Source organism: Felis catus, chromosome C2 (assembly GCF_018350175.1).
Source record: "Felis catus isolate Fca126 chromosome C2, F.catus_Fca126_mat1.0, whole genome shotgun sequence".
In the NCBI taxonomy this organism is placed as follows: domain Eukaryota; kingdom Metazoa; phylum Chordata; class Mammalia; order Carnivora; family Felidae; genus Felis; species Felis catus.
Window position 1 is genome coordinate 131,839,685 of NC_058376.1, and position 19,082 is coordinate 131,858,766.

General features: G+C 39.4%; 1 protein-coding gene across 1 annotated transcript in view; it reads right to left on the bottom strand.

Annotated features, from left to right (window-relative positions):
- Window positions 1-19,082, bottom strand: part of COL6A6 (collagen type VI alpha 6 chain) — a 166,350-nt gene that overhangs the window by 125,824 nt on the left and 21,444 nt on the right. The gene's annotated exons all lie outside the window — the stretch shown is intronic.

Genomic DNA, 19,082 nt, shown 5'->3' on the forward strand with positions numbered 1-19,082 from the left:
TTCATTTAGCAATAATACCTTCTCAGCTCATCCATGTTGTTCCAAATGGCAAGATACAATTCTTTTTTATGGTTAATATTCCACTGTAGATATGCACACATCTTATTTATCCATCTATGGATGGACATTTGGGCTGCCTCCACATCTTGGCTATTGTAAATAATGCGGCAATAAACATGGGGGTACATAGATCTTTTCAAATTAGTGCTTTCATTTTCTTTGGGTAAATACCCAGTAGGGAAATTACTGGATCATAAGGCAATTCTATTTTTAATTTTCTGAGAAACCTCCATGCTGTTTTTCACAGTGGCTACACCAATTTGCATTCCCATCAACAGTACACCATAAAACTCCTAGAGGAAAACATAAGCAGTAGTTTCTTTGACATAGCTATAGAAACATTTTTCTAAATACGTCTCTGCAGGCAAGAGAAACAAAGTAAAATTAAACTATTGGAGCCACACCAAAATAAAAGGCTGTTGCACAGAAAAGGAAACCAACAAAATGACAAGGCAATCTACTGAATGGGAGAAGATATTTGCTACCGATGTACCCAAAAAGGGGTTAATATCCAAATATACAGTGAATTTACACAACTCGACACTGAAAGACCCCAAATAATCTGATTAAAAAGTGGGCAGAAGGGGCGCCTGGGTGGCGCAGTCGGTTAAGCGTCCGACTTCAGCCAGGTCACGATCTCGCGGTCCGGGAGTTCGAGCCCCGCGTCAGGCTCTGGGCTGATGGCTCAGAGCCTGGAGCCTGTTTCCGATTCTGTGTCTCCCTCTCTCTCTGCCCCTCCCCCGTTCATGCTCTGTCTCTCTCTGTCCCAAAAATAAATAAACGTTGAAAAAAAAAATTAAAAAAAAAAAAAAGTGGGCAGAGGATCTGAACATTTTACCAAAGAAGACATATATCTGGCTAACAGACACATGAAAAGATGATCAACATCACTCATCATCAGGGAAACACAAATCAAAACCACAATGAGAGATCTCCTCACACTAGTCAGAATGGCTAAAATAAAAAAGACAAGAAATAATAAGTGTTGGTGATGATTTGGAGGAAAAGGAACCCTCATAACTGTTGGTGAAAAGTACTCTCTTTAAAATGAGGAAACAGAAGAATTTTGCTATGTTCTAGCAAAATTAAATCCATAAAGATTGTAAAAAGAACAAGAACACATAAAATTGCCATTGTTTGCAAGTGACAGGATTGTTTACATTTACAGCCAAATTATTAAAAATAGCAAATATTTGAGTCTTTTCATATAACATCAAGATATAAAAGTCAATCCCATATATCCATAACTAGAATATTTAAGTGTTTCTATGAGCGTCAAGTTAAAATAGCAACAATTATATATCAAGAAAAAATAAAATATGTAAAAGATTGATAGCAAAATTTATAAAACTTTACTGAAGGCCGAAATGACCAAAGAAATGGAATCCACAGCCCAGACATACCAATGTAGAATTGCCAGGCAGACCAGTGGGGGTGGGGAGGGATAGTTATTCACATGCAAACAGGTGAAATTAGATCTTTCCTTCCCACTGTAGACAAAAGTCCAGAGTTCTTGAATGTTAAAAGCAAAAGTTTAAAATATTAAGTAAAAACCATATGTGGATATAGATTTCTGACCTTAGGGAAGAATGTCTCAAACATTCAGGTCATAGAAAATACCAGGGCGGGGGGGGGGGGGGATTAATTAATTATCCTATATGAAAAACTTCTGTTCAAAGATGTTTTAAAGAAAGTAGAAAGACAGGTTACATATTGGAAAAAGATATCCACAATATTGACAAAAGATTGGTATTGAAAACATAAATGTCCCTAGAATTTCTAGGAATAAATAACCCAAATAGGGAAAAGTCATCAACAGGTATTTCATAGAATTGGAAACCATATGGGCAGCAAACAGAAAGAAATGTTCAAACTCATTTGTGATCAGGGAAATAGAAATCAAGATTATACTGAGATACCATTTTACATTCATTCAATTGGCAAAATGTATAAAATATAATAAAATCAAGTAGTGGAGAGGATGTGGATAAACAGGACCTCATATACATTGTTGATGGAAGTATAAATTAAATCGCCACTTAGGAAAACAGTTAAGCCCTATCTTATAAAATCAAACATTTTCAAGCCCTATGACCTGGCAATTCTATACTCCTGGGGAAGCCCTTGCACACCTATGCCAGGTGATGTGTTCAAGAATTTTCACAGCAACACTGACTGCAGTACTGCAAACCTAGAAACAACCCAAGAAGTTGTTATTAATAGGAAAAATGAATAAATTGATGTATAATATTTCTTTGTGTGGTTATGCTACATCAATTGAACTAATTACATCTAGGTGCGAAAATGCGAATGACTCTTAGCAACAAAATGAGACAAAAAGCTCGAGAAAACTACATGCAGTAGGCTATCCTTTTAAGTTAGAAATAATTCTAATTGTTACATAGTTTTAAAGGAATATAACTGTAATAAACTAAGAAACAAAGGGATGGCTTCTGGTCCAACATGTTAAGATATTTGAAGTTGACAATCCATTCCAATAACAAGCAGAAAGTGAACTGAATGAAAAAAAAAAAAAGTCAACAACTTTTCTTAGATCTGCAAGAGAAGTGCGGCCACAGGGCAAACTCCTGCCCTCCAAATTGAAGACTGACAGGCAGATTAAGAGAATCACAATTTACTGGAGCAGAAATTGATCAGCTAAAACCTCCCAGGGAACCAGTGGCTCAAGTAGCAAAACCTGAGCTGTAATTGACAAACTGCTGGAGGCTCCGCGTGGACAAGTCTGAGGCATAAAAACTCCAGGAGGACCCAGTCATTAGGGGCCCCACACTCTAGAGAGTTTTGCCTTGGAGCGCTACCAGCTTTTTATAGTGAATATCTGAGAAACATATCCCCCTGCTTCTGGCAAGGATGAAGAAAAAGGAACCGTTCTGAAATACAGCACAGTATTCTGCTCTTTTTAACAAGGTCTGCCCTCATGAAAAGCTTTAACTGGAGTCTAACCAGTAGGGATTTATTAGAGCCTAGCTAACCTGGGGGAAGGAGGATAGGCAATTCCAGCCCATAGTCTTCCATGTGGGAAAAGGAAAGTACTCAATCCCCACCCCCCATGGTCTCACCTAACAATTGAGAAGTTGCAGGGGAGTGGTGCTGAGAAGCACTTGTATGGTTTACAGTCCAGAGGCACTGGCTCACTAAAAGACTGATGCATGCTCACAACGAGAGAACACTCCCCTTTGCTCCACATCCTAGCTCCATGTTGCTAAACGCCTTTTTTGGGTTTTTTTTTTTTTTTTTTTTTTAGTTTTTAAAAAATGTTTTATTTATTCTTGAGAGAGATAGAGACAGAGCATGAGCAGGGGAGGATCAGAGTGAGAGAGGGACACAGAACCCAAAGCAGGCTCCAGGCTCCGAGCTGCCAGCACAGAGCCTGAGGCGGCGTTCGAACTCACAAGTCTCGAGCTCATGACCTGTGCTGAAGTCGGACGCTCAACTGACTGGGCCACCTAGGAGCCCCACTCAAGGCCTTTTGACAGTAGTTCCTTTTACACAGTACATCAAGTCTGGCTATTAAGAAAATTTCAAAACCTACTTAAAGGCCAAAAACCAGAGTTTCAAGAGACAGAGCAAGAAGAACTAGACAGAACTAGACAGAACTAGACTCGGATAGGACAGGGATGTTAGAAGTATCAGACCACGAATCTAAAACAACTGATTGCTATGCTAAGGGCTCTAATGGATAAAGTAGCACGCAAAAGCAGATGGAAAGAGAGAGATGGAAATTCTAAGAAAGAATCAAAGACAACTCTACAAGATTTAACATACATGTAATGGGAATGCCTGAAGGAAGAGAGAAAAAGGAAAGTTAAGTATTTGTAATAATAATAACTGCAAATTTCCCCAAATTAATGCCAGGCATCAAACCACAGATCCAGGAAACTCAGAGCAGGATAATGCTAAAAAACAAAACAAAAATCTAAGCCTAGGCATATAATTTTCTAACAGAAAATCAAATATAAAGAAAAAATCCTGGGGTGCCTGGGTGGCTCAGTTAGTTGAGCATCTGACTTGTGGTTTTGGCTCAGGTCACGATCTCATGGTTCATGGGATTGAGCCCCACATGGGGCTCCACACTGGCAGCACAGAGCCTCCTTGGGATTCTCTCTCTCCCTCTTTCTCTCTGCCCCTCCCCTGCTCATGCTTGCTTGTGTGCACTCGCTCTCTCAAAATAAATAAATAAACTTAAAAAAAATGGGGGGGCACCTGGGTGGCCTCGTCAGTTAAGAGTCCAACTCTTAAATTTTGTTCAGGTCATGATCTCCCAGTTTGTGGGTTCGAGCCCCATGTCTGGCTCCATGCTGACAGTGTGGAGTCTGCTTGGGATTCTCTTGTGTGCTGTCTCTCTCTTTCTCTCTCTCTCTGCCCCTCCCCTGCTCACACGTGCTTGTGCTCACTCGCTCTCAAAATAAATAAACTTAAAAAAAGAAAAAAAAAATCCTGAAATAAGCCAGAAGGAAAAAAAAAAAAAAAACAGCTTACCTATACAGGAGTAAAAAATTATACGTGACTTCTTAGAAACCATGCGAGCAAGAGAGTACATTGTTTAAAATACTGAAGGGAAAAATCCACCAACTTAGAATTCTTCATCCTATGAAATTATCCTTCACAAGGGAAAGCGATACACTTTCTGAGACAAAAATTGAAGGAATTTGTTGCCAGTAGATTTGCCTTGCAAGAAATGTTAAAAGAAGTTCTTCAGAGAGAAGGAAAAAGATCTAGGTCAGAAGTTTGTATGTGCATAAAGAGAAGAACATTGGAGAAGGAATAAATAAAAGTAAAATAAAAACTTTTCTTGCTCTTAATCTAAGAGAAAACAGTTTGTTCAAAATAATAGCAACAATGTGTTCAATTATGTGTGATGTACATATATATGCTCGTGTATATGTAAAATTAATGTCCATAATGATACAATGAATGGGAGTGAGAAGGTAGGATGATTTTGTTATTATAAGGTGCTCACACTACTTCTGAAATGGGATAGTGTTGTACCAAAGTGCATTTGCAATAATTGTACATATATTTTGTAAACTCTAGTGTAAACACTGAAAACTTTTTAAAGTATATCCTAAGAAAGGGAGAAAATGCTATCATAAAATGCTCAATTAAACATCAAAAGGCATAAAAAGAGTGAGAGACAAAAATAGGACATCAGTGGTCTAAATGCACCAATTAAAAGAGAGAGATTATCAGAGTTGATCAAAAAACATGACCCAACTATATGTTGCCTACAAGAAACCTCTTTAAATACAGGCACAGATTAAAAGTAAAGGGTATAGAAAAACACACCATTCTAACAATAATCAAAAGAAAGTGGGAGTGGCTATGTTAATTTCAGACAAAGCAGGCTTCAAAGCAAGAAAATTTATCAGGAATAAAAAGAGGCATTGCATGATGATAAAGGGGTCAACCTTCTAGGAAAGCATAACAATCCTTAGCATGTATATACCTAACCAAGTGTGAAAATACATGAGGCAATAACGGAGAGAACGCCAAGAGGGAAATAGATGAATCTACTATTATAGCTCAACAACCCTCTATCAGAGATGGGACAGATCTAGCAGACAGAAAATCAACTGGATATAATGGTTATCTATAAAATACTTCAGTGAACAGCAGCAGAATACATATCTTCCTCAAGCTCACATGGATCATTCACCAAGACAGACCACATTCTTGGCCATAAAGCACACCTTAAATTTAAAAGAATAGAGGGGCACATGGGTGGCTCAGTCAGTTAAGCGTCTGACTTTGACTCAAGTCATGATCTCATGGTTTGTGAGTTTGAGCCCCATGTCTGGTCTCTGCACTGACAATGAGGAGCCTGTTTGGGATATTCTCTCTCTCTCTCTCTCTCTCTCTCTCTCTCTCTCTCTCTCTCTCTCCCGCCCCCCCCCCCCCCACATGAACATGCAGTCTTCCTCTCTCAAAATAAATAAATAAAAGAATAGAAATCATACAACATATGCTCTCAGGCCACGGTGAAATGAAACTAGAGGTCAATAACAGAATCTAAGCTTCTTAGGAAATTAGAAAAAGTTAAACTCCTAGTTAGCAGAAAAAATAAAAAATAGAGCAGAAATGAAATTAAAATGAAGTTAAAAACAGGAAATCAGTAGAGAAATCAACAAAACCAAAAGCTGGTTGAGATCAATAAAACTCATAATCTTCTAGCAAGACTAAGAAAAAAAAAAAGGGAAGCACAAATTACTAATACCAGAAATGAAAGAGGGGACATTGCTACTAAACCCATGGACATTAAGAGGATAGTAAAGAAATGTTATGAACAACTATGCCCTCAAATTTCAAAACCTAGAGGAAATGGACCAGTTCCTTAAAAGACAATCTGTCAAACTCACACACAAGAAGAAATCAGACAACCTGAACAGGCCTATATTCACTAAAGAAATTAAATCAATAATTTATAACCTTTCCTAATAGAAAGCACCAGGCCCAAATGGGTTCCTTGGTGAACTCAACCAAACATTTAAGAATAATGTCAATTCTCTACAATCTCTTCAGGAAGATAGAAGCAAATAGAGTAATTCCTAATTCATCTCATGAAGCTAGCATTTCCTTAATACCAAAACCTAATAAACACATTACAACAATAGACCAATATCTCTACGAAAACAGATGTGAAAATCTGATACTAAATATTAGCAAATCCAATCCCACCATGTATGAAAAGAATTATACACCAAGACTAAATGACACTTACTCCAGTATGCAAGGCTGGTTCAACACTTGAAAATCAATTAATGTAATCCATTACATAGACAGGCTAAAGAAGAAAAATCACATGATCATGTCAATAGATATAGAAATATCATTTAACAAAATTTAACACCCATTCAGGGAGGGCAGGGTCAAGGTGGCAGAAGAGCATGGAAATTTTTTTCTGAGTCTCTCGTCCCTGAAATGCAGCCAGATCAACACTAAACCATCTTGCATACCTAGAAAACTGATTTGAGGATTAACACCATGATACGTACAACCTGAACCACAGAACTCAGCAGGTACCTGGTGCAGAAAGGTGAACTGGGGGAGAGGGAACTGCAAAGGGCAGGGAGCTGTTTGTACTTGTGGAGAAAGGACGGAGATGGGGCAGGAGGGAGAGTTTGGGAAAAGTACCCCCTCCCCAAAGCAGCTGGAGAGAAAGAGCAAGAGTAGAAAGAGCCACAAGAGAATGAACAAAAAAGGGAGAAAGGAGAAAGGAGAGGGTTTAAATTCCATTAAGACTGTATAAACAGGAGGAGTGCAGAGTCTGAAACTCTGCAGCTCAATACTGGCGGTGCTTCAGTGGGAAGGGCGAATCCCCAGGAGCAGAAAGCAAGGTCAGAAGGGTCCTCAGGCCACATGGGGAGAGGCAGTTTCCCTGCTGGGAGGGCATTTGAGAAGTGGTGTAGCCTCTCCACAGGCAAAGGTCCCAGCAGGCACCAGAGAATGGCCACATTTGCTGGTGTTGGAGGGAGGATGTTAAAGGGTGAAGCCTGGTGCCAGATATGTGTTGTGCTTTTCCATAATTCCTGAAAGGCTTCTGCTACATGATTGCACGAGCTTTCTCTGGGGAGGGCTGGAACCTGGCCACAGTCTCTGGGCATTGGCTAAAGCATGGTCTCACCAATGTTCCTGGGGGCAGGACAGCACCTGGCCATTGTTCAGCACGACCCTCCCCCAGAGGGTCAGAATAGGTCAAAGCTGCAGTCCTTAGAAGTGAGAGGTTGGGAACCACAGCTCCATCTGAGATAAAACTCAGGAGGGAGGCGTCACCTGGCAGCCTGATGGCTTGGTCATGGACAGTGTAGAAGCAGGGAGTAGATGGAAGCCAGAGACAAAGGAGGGGTGCCTGATTGCTGGTCACAGAGAGCACAGAGTTCTGATACTAGCGATTGGGTAGCCGGGTGACACCTCCCACGGATGCGCATACATGCCTACACATGCTACAACAATCCATGCCAGGAATCTAAGCAGCACCAATAGGTGGAGAATGGAGCCATTACACTAAACCCCAACCATTTGGGCCAACCTCTCTTTTCAGGAAAACTACAAGTCTCTAAGCCTGCTTAGCTTACAGACTATAAAGTGCTTCATAGTTTGACTTCTAGGGGAAACTGGATGTAATTTGAATCATATTTTATTCTGTTTGTTGGTCCAAATGCTCATTTTTTTTCTTGAATACAGAAAGAAAAACATTTTTATTTTCCATTTTTATTAAAAAGATTTTTCCTTAATTTTTTTCTACCATACTTCTTTCTGGTAAATTTTCATATTCTATTTTACTTCCATCATTTCATTTTATTCTATTTTATTGCATTCATTTTTTCAAATTTTCAAACATTTTCCGTTTTTTCTCTTTTTCTTCTTTTTCCCTTTTTTCTCTAACCTATCAAGTTTCTTTCAACAGCCAGACTAAAACACACCTAGGATCTAGCATCCTTTATTTGATTTTTTTGTTTTTAATTTTTTAATTTTAATTTTTTTTACTTTTCTGATTCCTTTTCTTCCTTCAAAATGATGAAATGAAGGCATTCACCCCAAAAGAAAGAACAGGAAGAAATGACAGCCAGGGACTTAACACAGATACAAGCAAGATGACTGAGCCAGAATTTAGAATCATGATGATAAGAATATTAGCTGGGGTTGAAAAGATTAGAATCCCTTTCTGCAGAGATAAAAGAAGTAAAAGCTAGTCATGATGAAATAAAAAATGCTATAACTGAACTGCAATCTCAAAGGCGGGCCATGGCAGCAAGGATGGATGAGGGAGAACAGAGAATCAGTGACACAGAGGACAAACATATGGACAATAATGAAGCAGAAAAAAAGAGGGAGACTAAGGCAAAAGAGAATGATTTAAGAATTAGAGAAATCAGTGACTCATTAAAAAGGGATAATATCAGTTTGCAGCATACCTATCCACAGAAACTTCACAGCCCAGGAAGGAGTGGCAGGAAATATTCAATGTGCCGAATCAGAAAAATACACAGCCAAGAATTCTTTATCCAGCAAGGCTGTCATTCAAAATAGGAGAGATAACAAGTTTCCAAGACAAACAAAAATTAAAGGAGTTTGTGACCACTAAACCAGCCCTGCAAGAAACTTTAAGGGGGACTCTGGGGGAGAAAAGATGAAAAACAAACAAAGAAAAAACAAAAACAAAAAAGACCAAAAGCATCAGAGACTAGAAAAGACCAGAGAACACCACCAGAAACTCCAACTCTACAGGCAACATAATGGCAATAAATTCGTATCTTTCAATACTCACTCTAAATGTCAATGGATTAAGTATTCCAATCAAAAGACACAGGCTACCTTTTGGGATGAGCACTGGGTGTTGTATGGAAACCAATTTGACAATAAATTTCATATAAAAAAAAGACACAGGCTAACAGAATGGATAAGAAAAACAAGATCCATCTAGATGCTGTTTACAAGAGACCCATTTTAGACCTAAAGACACCTTCAGATTGAAAATAAGGGGATGGAGAACCATCTATCATGCTAATGGTCAATAAAAGAAAGCCAGAGTAGCCACACTTTTATCAGACAATCTAGACTTTAAAGACTGTATCAAGACATGCAGAAGGGCATTATATCATAATCAAGGGGTCTATCCACCAAGAAGATCTAACAATTGTAAACATTTATGCTCCAAAATGCGAGCGTCCAAATATGTAAATCAATTCATCACAAACATAAAGAAACTCTATGATAATAATACCATAATAGTAGGGGACTTCAACACCCCACTTACAACAATGGACAGATCATCTAAACAGAAAATCAACAAGAAACAACAGCTTTGAGTGACACACTAGACCAGATGGACTTAACAGATATATTCAGAACATTTCATCCTAAAGCAGTAGAATACATATTCGTTTCCAGTGCACGTGGAACGTTCTCCAGAATAGATCATTACTGGGACACAAATCAGCCCCCAATAAGTACAAAAATATCAAGATCATACCAAGTATATTTTCAGACCACAAATATTTGGAGAGCAAAGAACATCCTACTAAAAAAATGGATGGGATAACCAAGAAGTTAAAGAGGAAGTTAAGAAGTACATGGAAGCCAATGAAAATGGTGACACCACAGCTCAAAACCTCTGAGAGGCATCAAAGGTGGTTATAAGAGGGAAGTATATAGCAATCCAGGTCTTCCTAAAGAAGAAAGGTCTCAGATACACAACCTAACCTTACACCTTAAGGAGCTGAAAAAGGAATGGAAAATAAAACCCAAACCCAGCAGAAAGCAGGAAATGATCAAGATTAGAGCAGAAACCAATGCTATTGAAACCCAAAAAACAGTAGAACAGATCAATGAAACCAGAAGTAGGTTCTTTGAAAGAATTAACAAAATTGATAAATCCCTAGCCAGTTTGATCAAAAAGAAAAAGGAAAGGGCCCAAAAAAATACAATGAAGAATGAAATAGGAGAATTCACAACCAACACAGCAGAAATACAAACAATACTAAGAAAATATTATGAGCAATTTTATGCCAATAAAATGGGCAATCTGGAAGAAATGGACCAATTATTAGAAACATACACTACCAAAACTGAAACAGGAAGGAATAGAAAATTTGAACAGACCCATAACCAGTAAAGAAATCGAATTAGTAATCAAAAATCTCCCTAAAACCAAGAGTCCAGGGCTGGATGGCTTTCCAGGGGAATTCTACCAAACATTTAAAGAAGAGTTAACACCAGAGCACCTGGGTGGCTCAGTCGGTTGAGCGTCTGACTTTAGCTCAGGTCATGATCTCACAGTTTGTGGCTTAGAGCCCTGCATCAGGCTCTGTGCTGACGGCTCAGGGCCTGGAGCCTGCTTTGGATTCTGTGTCTCCTCTCTCAGCCCCTCCCCAACTTGTGCTCTGTCTTTCTCTGTCTCTCAAAAATAAATAAATGCAAAAAAAAAAATTTAAAGAAGAGTTAACACCTATTGTTTTGAAGCTGTTCCAAAAAATAGAAATGGAAGGAAAACTCTCAAACTCTTTCTATGAAGCCGGCATTACCTTGATTCCAAACCAAAGACCCCACTAAAAAGGAGAACTACAGACCAATTTCCCTGATGAACATGGATGCAAAAATATTCAACAAGATACTAGCCAACCGGATCCAACAATGCATTAAAAGAAATATTCTCCACGACCAAGTGGGATTTATACCTGGGATGCAGACCTGGTTGAATACCCACAAAACAATCAATGTGATACATCAATAAAAGAAAGGACAAGAACCACGTGATCCTCTCGATAGATGCAGAGAAAGCACTTGACAAAATACAGCATCCTTTCTTGATAAAAACCCTCAAGAAAGTAGGGATAGAAGGATCACACTGTGAGATCATAAAACTCATATGTGAAAGACCCACCGCTAATATCATCCTCAATGGGGAGAAACTGAGAGCTTTCCCCCTAAAGTCAGGAATATGACAGGGATACCCACTCTTGCCACTGTTATTCAACATAGTATTGGAAGGCTTAGCCTCTGCAATCAGACAACACAAAGGAATAAAAGGCATCCAAATCGGCCAGGAGGAGGTCAAACTTTCACTCCTCACAGATGACATGATACTCGATATGGAAAACCCAAAAGATTCCACCAAAAAACTGCTAGAATTGATTCATGAATTCAGCAAAGTTGCAGGATATAAAATCAACGCACAAGATCGGTTGCATTCCTCCACACCAACAATGAAGCAACAGAAAGAGAAATCAAGGAGTCGATCCCATTTACACTTGCACCAAAAACCATAAAATACCTAGGAATAAATCTAACCAAAGAGGTGAAAAATCTATACACTGAAAATTATAGAAAGCTTATGAATCAAATTGAAGAAGACACAAAAAAATGGAAAAAGATTCCATGCTCCTGGATTGGAAGAACAAATATTAAAATGTCAATACTACCCAAAGCAATGTACATATTCAATGCAGTCCCTCTCAAAATAACACCAGCATTCTTCACAGAGATAGCACAAACAATCCTAAAATTTGTATGGAACCAGAAAAGACCCCAAATAACCAAAGCAATCCTGAAAAAGAAAACCAAAGCTGGAGGCATCACAATCTCAGACTTCAAGATGTATTACAAAGCTGTAATCATCAAGACACTATGGTACTGGCACAGGAACAGACACTCAGATCAATGGAACAGAATAGAGAACCCAGAAATGGACCCAAAAACATATGGCCAACTAATCTTTGACAAAGCAGGAAAGAATATCCAATGGAATAAAGACAGTCTCTTCAGCAAGTGGTGCTGAGGAAACTGGACAGAGACATGCAGAAGAAGGAACATGGACCACTTTCTTACACCATCCACAAAAATAAACTCAAAATGGATGAAAGACCTAAATGTAAGACAGGAAGCCATCAAAATCCTAGAGGAGAAACCAGGCAAAAACCTCTTTGACCTCGGCTACAGCAACTTCTTACTCAACACATCTCCAGAGGCAAGGGAAACAAAAGCAAAAATGAACTATTGGGACCTCATCAAAATAAAACGCTTCTGCACAGTGAAGGAAACAATCAGCAAAACTAAAAGGCAACTGACAGAGTGGGAGAAGATACCTGCAAATAACCTATCAGCTAAAAGGTTAGTATCCAAAATCGATAAAGAACTTATCAAACTCAACACCCAAAACACAAAGAATCCAGTGAAGAAATGGGCAAAAGACATGAATAGACACTTCTGCAAAGAATACATTCAGATGGCCAGCTGACACATGAAAGGATGCTCAACATCACTCATCATCAGGGAAATACAAATTAAAACTACAATGAGATACCACCTTGCTCTAGTCAGAATGGCTAAAATTAACAACGTAGGCAACAACAGATGTTGGTGAGGATGCAGAGAAAGAGGATCTCTTTTGCACTGCTGGTAGGAATGCAAGCTGGTGCAGCCACTCTGGAAAACAGTATGGAGGTTCCTCAAAAAACTAAAAATAGAACTACCCTACGACCCAGCAATTGCACTACTAGGCATTTATCCACGAGATACAGGTGTGCTGTTTTGAAGGGACACATGCACTCCCCTGTTTAGAGCAGCACTATCAACAATAGCCAAAGTATGGAAAGAGCCTAAATGTCCATCAATGGATGAATGGATAAAGAAGATGTGGCATATATATATATACAGATGTGGTATACACACACACACACACACACACACACACACACACACGGAATATTACTCGGCAATCAAAAAGAATGAAATCTTGTCGTTTGTAACTATGTGGATGGAACTGGAGGGTATTATGCTAAGTGAAATTAGAGAAAGAAATATAGGATTTCACTCATATGAGGAATTCAAGACACAAGACAGATGAACATAAGGGAAGGGAAGCAAAAATAATATAAAAACAGGGAGGGGGACAAAACATAAAAGACTGTTAAATATGGAGAACAAACAGAGGGTTACTGGAGGGGTTGTGGGAGGGGGGATGGGCTAAATGGGTAAGGGGCATTAAGAATCTACTCCTGGGGCGCCTGGGTGGCTCAGTCGGTTGAGTGTCCGACCTCGGCTCAGGTCATGATCTCACAGTCTGTGAGTTCGAGCCCCGCGTCAGGCTCTGTGCTGACAGCTCAGAGCCTGGAGCCCGCTTCAGATTCTGTGTCTCCGTCTCTCTCTGCCCCTCCCCTGTCCATGCTCTGTCTCTCTCTGTTTCAAAAATAAATTTAAAAAAACGTTAAAAAAAAAAAATCTACTCCTGAAATCATTGTTGCACTATATGCTAACAAACTTGGATGTAAATTTTAAAAAATTTTAATTAAAAAATTTAACACCCATTCATGATAAAAAAACTCTCAGTGTACTAGGAATAGATGGAAACTTTCTCAATTTGATAAAGAATATCTACAAAACACCCATAGCTACATCATAATGGTGAGAGACTCAAAGCTTTCCCAGCAAGTTCAGGAATAAGGCACGGTTTTCCCTTTTCACTTCTGTCTTTAACATCACATTGGAAGCCCTATCTAATGCAGTAAGATTAAAAAAAAAATGTGTGGTGTCAATGCAATCCCTATCAAAATTCCAATGGCATTTTTCACAGAAAAAAAATTTTATTTTTTTTATTATTTTATTTTAAAAAAATTTTTTAATGTTTATTTATTTCTGAGACGGAGAGAGACAGAGCACGAGTGGGGGAGGGGGCAGAGAAAGAGAGGGAGACACAGAACCCAAAGCAGGCTGCAGGCTACAGGCTCTGTGCTGACACGGGGCTCAAACTCACAAACCGTGAGATCATGACCTGAGCCGAAGTCGGTCGCTCAACCAACTGAGGCACCCAGGCGCCCCAGAAATAAACAATTTTAGAAGTTGTATGGAACCATAAAAGATCTCAGGTAGACAAAGCCTTATTTAGAAGAACAAAGCTTGAGGTATTACACTGTCTAATTTCAAACTCTATTACAAAGCTATAGTAATTAAAACAGTCTGGTATTGACATAAAAAACAGATACAGATCAATGGAGCAGAAGAGGGAGTACTGAAATAAACCATGCATATATGGTTAATTAATTTACAACCAAGGAGCGAAGAACATACAGTGGAGAAAGGACGGTCTCTTCAATAAATGGTGTTGGAAAAACTGTACAACCACGTGCAAAAGAATTAAGCTGGAACTCTACCTCAAACCATACACAAAACTTGACTCAAAAAAGATTAAAGACTTGATACCAAAAGCAAAACCAAACAAGTGGGACTGCATCAAACCCAATACCACAGTGTGGTATTAGCCAAAGAATAGACAAATGGATATTGAAACAGAAGGGAGAGCCCAGAAATAGACCCATATAAATATGGTCAATTGATCTTTAACAATAGAGCAAAAGCAATACAATGGAGACAAGATAATCTTTTTAATAAACAGTGTTGGAACAACTGGACATACACACACACACACACACACACACACACCCCTAGACACAGACTTACAACCTTCACAAAAAGAAAGACAACATCAAGAGAAAGAAGACAAGCCACACAGATGGCTAGAAAATATTTGTAGAAGACACATCTGATAAACGACCGTTACCTAAAATATACCAAGAACTCTTAAAATTCAGCAATAAGAAAACCAGCGACCCAATTAAAAACGGGCCAAAGAATCTTAACAGCCATCTCACAAAACGTTTACAGATAATAAATAAGCATATGGAAGATGCTCCACATCACATGTCCTCAGGAAACTGCAAATGAAAACTAGATACCACTGCACACCTACTAGAATGGCCAAAATCCAAAACCCTGACACCACCAGATGCTTGCAAGGATGTGGAGCAGCAAGAACTCTCACAAATTGCTAGTGGAAATGCAAACTGGCATAGCCACTTTGGAAGATAGTTTGGTGGCTTCTGACAAAGTAAACATACACTTACCAAACGACCTAGCTGTTGTGCTCCATGGTATTTACCCGGAAGTGTTAAAAGCTTCTGTCCACACAAAAATGTGCACATGGTATTTATTGCAGCTTTATTCATAATTCTCATAACCTGGAAGCAACCAAGATGTCCTTCAGCAGGTGAATGGAAAAATAAAACGGGACAGTCAAATAATGGAATTACTCAGAGCTAAAAAGAAATGTACTCTCAAGCCATGAAAGACACAGATGAAGTGTAGATACCTATTACGAAGTAAATGAAGACGATCTCTTAAAGGCTACATACTGTATGATCACAACTATAGAACATCCTGGAAAAGGCAAAACTATGGAGATGATAAAAAGTTCTGTGGTTGCCAGGAGTTAAGAGAGGAGGAGGAATAAAGGGTTTCTACTCTGTATGATACTTTAATAGTGGATAGATGTCATTATAAATTTGTCTGAACCCATAGGATGTACAACACCAAGAATGAAACATATGTAAACAATGGACTTTGGTAGTGATGCCGTATTAATGTAGATTCATCAATTGTAACAAATGAACCACTCTGGTGGTGGGGGATATTGATAATGGGAGAGACTATGCATATGTGAAGATAGGGGGTATATGGGAGATCTCTGTACCTTCTGCTCAATTTTGCTGTGAATTAAAAACTGCTCTAAAAGATAAAGTTGATTTAAAAAAAGCAAAGGAGGGGCGCCTGGGTGGCGCAGTCGGTTAAGCCTCCGACTTCAGCCAGGTCACGATCTCGCGATCCGTGAGTTCGAGCCCCGCGTCAGGCTCTGGGCTGATGGCTCAGAGCCTGGAGCCTGTTTCCGATTTTGTGTCTCCCTCTCTCTCTGCCCCTCCCCCGTTCATGCTCTGTCTCTCTGTCCCAAAAATAAATAAACGTTGAAAAAAAAATTTAAAAAAAAATAAAAAAAGCAAAGGAATAATAAGCCACAAGATGCAGGATAGTGATTGTGTAGGATGTAGGAGGCAGGGGGATGGAACTGGGAGGAAATTTCTCATAGACATAAGTTCTTGTTGATACTCCAGTTTTAATATGGGGAGAGTTTCACAGGCTTATTACATTATTAGTAAACAAGCAAATAAACAGAAAGTCTTACTTACAAGGACCTATGGATGAGAGTGTCCAATGAACTAAGGGTTAGGATTAATCCAATTTTGTGTACCTGAGATCCAGTAAATGTATAGAAAAATAATAATTTTTTTATTAAGTAGAGGAAAGAAAAAAAATCAGCCAATTAGGAAAGTACCTAGTGACATGTCGAGGGCAGATATGGAACAGTTATAGGGAGAAATCTGTCCCCCTGTGGCTGTCATCTATGATAAATTTTGTATCAGTGGAATAGGAAGCAGGGAAGCAAAAATGTGTTTTAACCAGAAAACTTTTCCCAAGTTCATAACTCTCTCTGCACCCTGCAGAACCCAATTAAAGGAACACAGAGAAAACTTCATCGGTGATAAATCACCTTGCATCGTCATGATTCCAGTAGCAGGTATCTCTAGCTGTTCACCAAAATTTGTGCTGCTCCTTCTGTGTTGCAGAGTGGTCACTATGCCGTGTCTACAAGACGGGGACTGCCTTTCCCAGACCCACTCCACAATGGCTAAATGTTGGCACTCTGGCTAGGGGACGGTGAGCAGAAGTGATACTATCTGCTTCCCAGCCTGGCCTTATACCTCCCAAGGGGCGTTCCCCTAGGGGGCTCTTTTCCCCTTCCAGTGGCTAGAATGGAGATAACCTCAAGAAACCAATGTTGAAATGGCAGAGGTACTCTCGGCCTGGGGACCTGAGTGATTGTGCGGAAAGGGGCTCCCCCACGCATGTGTTTATACGTCCACCTCTGTTAAATCACATGTAAGTTACTGTTGTGTTTTCCAATATACAATTCTGGGTGTATCTGCCCCAGAATAAAATGCCACCAAAGAAGCTCCCAACACTTATAATGGTAGGACAGCACAAAATAGTAGGGGCAGGAGAGAAGTTGTGGTCAGGGCACAGGAGAATTCCTGAGGCACAGGGGGAATCACTCTGCCAGTCATTACTCTGAGGTCACACTCGAACTCCACAATGGACCAGTTGTAGGCTGTGTAGCCTGGTGGTCAAACTTACAGGTCCTGGCATCAGACTACTTGATTAAAATCCTGCTTGTGCGCCCCACTAACTGAGACCAGGCAAGTAATGTAATTCTTTTGAACATGTTTCTCATCTATAAAAAGTTATTAGTAACCACACCCGCTTCAAGGGCTGGCTGCAGGGGGTTTTATGAACTGAGGACGATACACGTTAAGGCGTTGGCACAGGCTCTGCCTTGCCATAATATTAGATAAATGATAGCTGTTGTTTTTATTCTTGTTATTGCCATCTTTACAACAGGATGGCTTGTGTGTAGAGCAGTCTAGAAAAGATCTGGCCAAGGAATACCCTGTAAAGGAACAATATTTACCTCCTGTCCTCAAGTCTTTCCTCACACATTTCTAGTCTCAGCGTTTGTACAGGCTTGTAGAGGTACAACGTTGAGTATGTTTCCATGCCTTTTAATAACCATTATCCCCAGATTCCTGACAGCACACCTGTGAGGTAGATTGGAATTATTCCTATTTCACAAAAGAAACATCTGAGGCTTAGCAAGGCTGAGCATCTGTCCAGGCCACAGCCAGCCCCAGGGTTCCGGGGCCAGAACTTTTTCCCCACTACACTATAATTGCTTTCCTTGAGGCACAGCCTTGCGTGCTATCCAGTTCTCTGAGGATAATGGAATTTTATCTAATGTGTTAGAATGTACCAGATAATCTATGTTTGTAATTATTCTTTTACTGGAAATTATTTCTTTGAATAGTTTTCTTTCTCAATGACTATCAACTGATGTGAATTTCTGCTGTTTACAGCTGATCCCATTAAGTCTGAATAGAGGCTTCTCCCCTCCAAGTTGCTGTTTTTCTCCGTTTGGCTAAAGCTACAGAAGGACAGCCATACTGACACAATTCACAAAAGCCAACAATGACATCAGCTAGTCTGAGATCTATCCAGTAATACCCAGAAGGACCAGAGAGGTAATGAAATATATTGGGTCATTGATAAAATATTTATTCATTGCAGCTAAATCAAAAGCATACATAGCTTAGGATGGGAGGAAATAGAAATTAGGTCTAAATGGTCCCGTTTAATATTCTGGCAGTGAAGCCCAAAGTAGACATTCAACAAATACCTACTATATGTTGACCTCTTAAATTTTAGGCTTAGAAAAGCAGGAAGTAACTGAAGAGATCCAGATACAGAGTAGCATTCTAAACTTGGCATAGATTTTCACTATCGGCTTTGAAAAATATTAGGTACCTTTGGAAAATATTCTGACTTGCACTGAGCAAGCAAAGTAAAGAGTAATTCATAACATCCCTGGTTTGACTGCCTATAATGGGGAGCAAGGGAGGGTTCCCGGAAAGAATAAGAAAAGCGAATATTTACTGAGTACTTTTTATGTGCCAGGCATTGTTCTAAGGGCTACACTTAATCCTCTCAAAAACCCAGTTTTTTTAGATTCTAGACTCATTTTATAGATGAGATTGAGTCAGAGGATTAAGTAGCTTGCCAAAAGT